The sequence below is a fragment of the Macrotis lagotis genome, chromosome 1 (genome assembly GCF_037893015.1).
Source record: "Macrotis lagotis isolate mMagLag1 chromosome 1, bilby.v1.9.chrom.fasta, whole genome shotgun sequence".
Lineage (NCBI taxonomy): Eukaryota > Metazoa > Chordata > Mammalia > Peramelemorphia > Peramelidae > Macrotis > Macrotis lagotis.
This window is the reverse complement of record NC_133658.1, coordinates 797,862,407-797,870,086: the sequence shown is the minus strand read 5'-3', so window position 1 is coordinate 797,870,086 and position 7,680 is coordinate 797,862,407.

Here is a 7,680-nt window from a genome sequence, read left to right as displayed (position 1 = left end):
TAATTTAAGAATTAAACCAAATAGAACTTATATTTCAATTGGTGATGCAAACTTATAATAGTTTCATGCTAAAATTTTTTTAAATGGAGTACTTCCCATCTCTGGAGGCCTTTAAATAGAAACTGGTGATCACTTGTACACTGCAAACTCTTTGGGGACATTTTGCTATCCCTAGCATCTGTTACATGGTCTCACAGACAATAAGTGCTTAGAAATTATTTGTTGAATTGAACTGAATGTTGAGGGGGGATTTCTATTCATGTGTTCGAGTATGGGTCACATTCTTAGGTCCTATTAGTTCTGAGATTTTAGGATTATATGAATGATGGTGATCTTGAAGATGAAAATGGTGTTGGTGGTATCCGACAGTGAGGACAGTGGTGTCAGTAGAATTACAGCCCCTCTTGGAAAGTTTTCTTTAATCTGCAATATACACTACCTCTAGATCACCTTGAGTAGTAACCCCTTTCTTTTGGCTGTTGCCAGACTTTCTTTGGCCACTGGTTTTAACAGGAAGTATTGTACAGAGGATTGAGTGTTGAACTTTAGGCAAGATCTCGGTTCAAATCCTGTCTCTGGCATTTATTAGCTATGTGACCTTAAGCAAATCACTTAATCTCTCTGGACTTGTTTTTTCAGATAAAAAATCAGTGGGTTGACTCCATGACCACTAAAGTCTCTGCCAGCTCTTTATCTATAATATTATGATTCTCAGGCTCTACTGGCCTTGGGAGAAATGTAAAATGAGATTCAGATAGCTTCAAGAAAACATCTCTACTGAATAAATAAAGGAACAAGTGACAGACAAACAAAAACTCACAAGTATAGAAGGACAAACTCATAAATGTGAAACTGCCTGTCTGCCCAAGTGAGTCTCAGTTTTCTATCCTTCCTCCTTTCTCCTCTTTTCCTCCCTCTCCCATCATCACAAGGGGGGGGGTGCCATTGCTGAGGAATATAAGGGACAGAATTGCCTTGGATAAATTTGGAAGGTACATGTGTTAGGTAGAATTATTTAAGAGAAAGAAAATTAGCCTGCTTTATCTTTGTCTATTTCCTTTTTTTTCTTTACTGAGTAAGGAAAACGCTGAGTTAGCTCAGTGGCAAAGTAGACCTGAAGTTGGAAGAGCCACAATACTCTTGAAACTTTACTGACTTTATGATTGATTGAAAGGAAGTTTGAGATTAGAGAATGAACCAAAGAGATCAATTCAGCTCCCAGAGAGACAAATTCCATAATGATCCAGGCATGTACTTCTCTGGGGTTATAAGAGATTCATAATATCACAGAATCAGAGACCTGGAAGACACAGTGACCATCTAATCTAACCCCAATATGAAAGGAATCTTATGATAACAGGGCAACTATGTCATCGTCCTGTCTTTGGGTGGACTCAGATATGGAGAAAGCAGCAGGTTAAGATAAATAGCTCCAGTAGGAGGGTCACAGTAAGAGTTTATACAATCTAATTTATACAATCTAACTACTATGCCAAATAGTTTTATCTATATGTATGATGGCATTTTCAGGTGTGTCTTGTATCTGAATTTTCTCTTTTTCTTTTGGAATAAATCCTAGAAAATATTCTTGGGCACTTGGAGTTTGTCCGGAGATGGGTAGGTAAAAGCAACTAAAGAAGCAGGTGACAAAATAAAAGTGATAATAATTAGGGATAGGAGTAGTAAACCCTTAAATCCAAGCAGGAATTTGTTCTGGGTCTCAGGAATCAAAAAGGATTAGGGGGTGATATAATGGAAAGTCCTGGGTCCAAAAAGTCTCTTAGACCAGTTCCAAAGAAGAGCAAGGGTCCAAGGAAATGGACCAAATTCAACAAGATCTAAGACCTGAGGTTGAAGCTTTGTAATGGTTAGAAGCAAATCCAACATGCTCACTGTAATCCAGTCTCAGGACAACATGCGCTGAATCAGCTTTTGACAATTTCTAGGTCATTCTTTATAATTTTAAAACTTTTTTGTCGTAGACTTGTTATCATAAAATACAAGCATTCAAATATAATGTGTTTTTAAAGAAGGGTGTATTAAAGGCAATTAAGGAGGCTCAATGGATATTGGACCTGGAGTCTGGAAGAGCTGAATTCAAATCCATCCTAAGACACATACTAGCTGTGTGGCCCTGGGCAAGTCATTTAACCTCTGTCTCCTTTACTTCATTGTAGAAAAAAATGGCAAACCATTCCAGTGTCTTTGCTAAGAAATTATCAGAGAAACAATGGTCCATGAAATCATAGAGTCAGAGCATGACTGAATGATTAAACAACACCATTCTGTTCTTTCAGTCATCAATCACAGGGTATTCTGCATATTGATAAAATGGTGAGAAGTAGTGTTGGTATAATCAACAGAGAGTTGGCCTCAACACTAGAAAACTCTGGATTCAAGTTCTTCCTCTGATTCATATTGACTGGGTGACCTCAGATGAGTCATTTAACTTTTCAGTGTCCTAGGCAACATTTTTTTTAGAAGAAAATGGAAATTTAGAGACTTGCCCAGGGTTACACAGTTGATGTCAAATGTCTGAGGTCAGGTCCTCCTGACTCCAGGGTGGGTCCTTCATCACTGAGGTTTCCATTGGTTCTTGACTTTTCTTGTTTTGGGTTAGTAATTATCTTTATGATAACATAATTTCCAGGATATTTGAAACTTCATTCACTCATTCACATCATACAATCTAACCTGATGATCCTTTAATCTTTCATTTAACATAGCTTTTTAAAATATTGTATGCAGAGCACTATGAATATCACTGAGGAAGATACAAATTTAACTAGGAAACATCCCCCCCAAATTAAACTGAAGTAAAATCAAAAAAGAAAAATCAGTGCTTGCCTTTATGGAACTTATTTCTTTCCTCATTTCCTGAAATGATTAGTTGCAAGACCATACCTGATCCCCAGAACAAGTACCGAGGGGCTCTTAGATGGGTTCATTCCAATAGAGAGAAGCCCCTTGGCCCCAGACAGACTCAGGAGAATTAGCAGAATGATATCTCAACCTTCCCAATAAGAGTACTCTCAATCATGTTCCTTTTCATACAAGTTGATATGTCTTTCTCTTCCCATGTCCCACTTCTTTGCTATTCTATCTTGGTCCAAGCTCCTTACCTCTCTTTATCTCCTTTCCCTTACTTGTTGAATCAGGACATGGAATTATCACCTTCTCCATGGACCCTGAGAGAGAGGCTGGAGGTTAGGTACCTCATTCCTGACTCAGAAACCAGCTCCCAATGAGGAGGCAGAGAGTCTGAGCAGTTGAGTGGGGCTTGTAGGGAGGAATTTTTTTGTCTCTTATGAGTTCTGCATTTCCAGTTTGGCCATTCCTAAAGATTGAGGCAGAGAGAAGAGACAAGAAAGTATCAGAAATTTGACTCAATTTAACAAGCATCTCTGAAACATCTGATATATGAAGTTCTGGGGCACTGCACTCAACCCTAAGCATCTAAAAGGAATGACACAGTCCCTCCCCTGGTCTAATGGCTGGGGAATGTGACCTGCAGATAAGTGAGTATGATTAAAGGTAGAAAATGATGAGGGCAGAGCAAAGAGTGTTGACCTAGAGTTCTAGGAAAATGTGAAAAGATGATTAATTGATGACTAATGACAGATGATTAATTGGATCCCTATTTTATTCCAATTAGTATCAACCAGTTGGATATGATTCCAAAGGAGTAGTGATTATAAGATCCATGTATTAGGTCCCAGAGCAAATTAAAGATTGTGAATTTGCTTGCTTAATCATAGGAAGCTAAGCAAAGGTCCTCCCCCTTTATTTTTGACTCTTTATGGTAACTAAACTCAGTATGGTGGAGGTGACTCAATGACATGGAAAGTACCCCAGCTGTCTTTGGGAAGAGATGGCCATGAGCACTTGGCCAACAAGTGAACTTCTTTGCTGATCTAGGGTCTGCCTGTCTATCAGCCCATTGATCCATGTAGATGTTTTGACATCTGTATATCAGCCCAGTTCATGAGTCTATGCAGAGGGCTCAGCAGGATCTCCTCAAAAGTCAAGACAGGTCTGTTGAGGACTGCTCATCAGACCATTTTGTTAACCAATGCCATTCTGTATTTTGTGTAGATCCTCCTACAGGATCAAGGTCAAGTTCTATCAGCCAATGAGGCTCTCTGTTTTACTGTGCCTCTTTCTATACCGTCTAACTATAAAACTATAGTCCTAAAATTTTATAAAAATATATAAACTAAAACTAAGGTCCTGGAGAAAGATGGCATCACAGATTGTAAGGAAGGTCTAAGGTCTACTTCATTAGAGGGACTAGGAGCAGATTCTGTGTTTATCCCAATTTTAAAGTTAAAGAAACTTAGTCAGAGGTTTAGTGACCAGTAGCTTATAGCTAGTAAATAAATGTCTGAGGTAGACTTTGAACTCAGGTTCTCCTGACACCTGCACCAGCACTCTATCTATTTCACTGGTTAGCTGCTTCTCCATGCTTTCAGATGGAAAATTCAGGAAAGGTTTTATGGAAGTGGTATTGGAGGAAGAAGGTTGCTAACCAAAAGAAAGATGGAAGTTGTGAATTCCAGGCATAGAAGAATGGACTGTACTTAGACAGGGAGGCAGGAGAAGGCAGTATGATCATTGACCTAGAGCTGGCAGCTACTTCAGACATCATTTCATCCAATTCCCTTCTTTTACAGAGAAAAAAATCCTCAATTTTGAGAGCAGCAGAGGTTAAGTGACTTCCCCAAGGTCACATTGGTAGTAAATATCAGAGGTGAGACTTGAGGCTTCTCTTCTTATTCCAAAGCCAGGGTTCTTTCACTGGTATTATGTTGCTTTCTAAGGCTACAGACAGATAAGATAAAATGAGATCAGGAATGGTGAGATGTTCAGTTAAATCCAATTAGGATCATAGAATGCATGAGGAAGAGGAAGAGATAAGGATGGAAAGGTAGATAGAAGCTAGATCATAAAGGCCTTGAATAGTTTATATTTGTCACATAAATGATAAGGAGTGATTGGAGTTTTTGAAGTAGAATGATAAGATCAGACATGAACTGGGGGAATTATCTGGCCAGAAGCAACAAGATCAAGAAAAAGGAAAAAATATATATGGTTATTCATGTGAGTGTAGTGAGTCCCCTCAACTAGCCCTCAAGGTCAAGGATATATTCTGGTCTTGCCCACAGCTCTCTACAAAGTGTTGCCACTTAAACACTATTTATTACAAACCTCATTAGTTCATTCAAGAAATCTATATTGACTGTCAACTGTACAGCCCAGAGAACCTAGATTCAAATCTCACTTCTCTCACATCAACAAGACAAATCATTTACTCCTTCCTACATGATTTCTGTTCCACTCCTCACAGTTGTTCCAAATCTTCTCTAATCTTTTCAGCTTCTATACTTTCCCTTATTGCATCCTCTCAATTAACAACCTCATCTCTTATTTGAGTGAGAAAACTGAACTCCCATCACTCCTCAGTCTCACAACACTTTCACATCTCTCCCATTCTCTCTTCCTTTTCTCCAGTTTTGAAAATGAGGTGTTCCTTTTCCTTGACAAGGCCAACGCCTATACAGTTATCGTTGATATCATTCCTTCCTAATTTCTACAACAGATTGCTCATTATCATCTTCTCTCTCTCTCTCTCTCTCTCTCTCTCTCTCTCTCTCTCTCTCTCTCTCTCTCTGTCTCTGTCTCTCTTTCCCCATCTCCCTCCCTCTTTTCTTTTTCTTCTCTCTCTCTGTCTCTCTGTCACTGTCTTTGTCTCTGTGTCTGTCTCTATCTGTCTCTCCCTCCCTTCACTCTTTTCTCTCCTCTCTATTTCTCTGTCCCTCTCCCTCTCCCTCTCCCTCTCCCTCCCCTCTCCCTCTCCCTCTCCCTCTCCCTCTCCCTCTCCCTCTCCCTCTCCCTCTCCCTCTCCCTCTCCCTCTCTCTCTCTCCCTCTCCCCTTTTCCCTTCTCTCTCTCTCTCTCTCTCTCTCTCTCTCTCTCTCTCTCTCTCTCCACCTCCCTGTCTCCCTCCCTTTCTCTGTTCTCTTTTCCCTCCTCTCTCTGTCTCCACTTCTTTAAGCACAGATCTGACCTGTGACTCCACTGCTAAATAAATCCAAGTGGCCTCCTATTCCTGATAATGAAATATAAACCTCTTTGTCGATTTTTTTAAGTCCTTCAAAGTTTTCCTCAACCTACCTTTCTGATCTCATTACACCTCTCTTCCTTCACTGTACTTTGGGATCTGTTTGGGTGTTCCTGACCACTTTTGTGACCCTCTGACAGTCAGGATGGAGAAACCTGTGGACCCTCTCACAGAGTAATGGTTTTAAATGCATGATTTAAGACAAACACATAGCATTATAAAGGAAACCAATTCTACTGAAATAAAGTTATCAAAATATTTGTAAAATCCACTGTACAGACCCCAAATTTGGAACTTCTGAGCTTTTCTCTCTTCATGTTCAGTAGCCTATCTTCCTCTTTCCATGGCTTTGTACCAACTGTCTCCTTTGCCTGGAAGGTACTCACTCCTCACCTACACCTCCCAGCATCACTGACTTCCTCAAGACACAACTCAACAGTACCTTCCAATCAATTAACCAATAGATATTTATTAAGTGCCTTCCATGTGCTAGGCAATATGATAAGGACTGGGGATACTAAAAAAGGCAACATGATAAGAACTGGCAAAAACCATTTGCCCTCAAGGAGTTTACAGTGTAGTGGGGGGAGACAACATGTAAACAAATATATACAAATCAAGTTGTATACAGGATAAATAGTAAACAGTGAAGAGAGGGAAGATCCTTAGGAGAATTGGAGATGACTTCTCATAAAAGATAGGATTTTAGTTGGGACTTAAGTGAAGCCAAGGAAGTCCATAGTCTGAGAGAGCATCTTAGTCTAGAACCAAGAGATGGAGTGCCTTGATTGTGGAACATCCAAGAGGTCAATGTCACTGGATCAGAGAGTATATCTTGGGGAATCAAATGTAAGAAGATTGGAAATATAGGAGGAGGCGAGATTATGAAGGGTTTTGAGCATTTCATATTTGATCCTGGGGGCAATAAGGAACTTCTGTAGTTTATTGTGAGGGGAGGAGGGCAATGTAATGCATGATTAGACCTGTACTTTAAGAAAATCTGGTCAGAAGTAACAAGAAGATCAAGAAATGAAAGAAATGAAAGAAAAATTAGAGTGGCAAGAGATTTGAGTCAGGCAGACCCATCACCGGGCTATTGTAATAGTCCAGGATGGTGAGGACCATGCTAGTGAGTGATGGCAGTATCAGAGGAGAAGAAGGGGGCTTATTCAAGAGAGAGTTTAAAGGTAAAATCAACAGGCCTTGGCAACAATTCAAATATGGGGGTAAAAGATGAGGAGTCAAGGATCATTTCTAGGCTGAGAACCAGAGGGATTAGGAGAACAGAGATGTCCTCAACAGTAATAGGGAAGGTAGAAATGGGGAGGGTTTAGGGGGAAATAATGAGTTCTGGATTTTGATATTTTGAGTTTAAGATGTCTCCTAGACAAGATGTCTGAAAGCCAGGTGGAGATGAAAGATTTTTACATATTACTCAATGCTTCAATCAATTAAACTTGCATTTTATCAGAACAGACAAGACATTCAAAAGGTATAAATGACCTTCAATAAGATCCTCACTAACCACTTGACATTTTACCACTTTATCATTATTTTTAT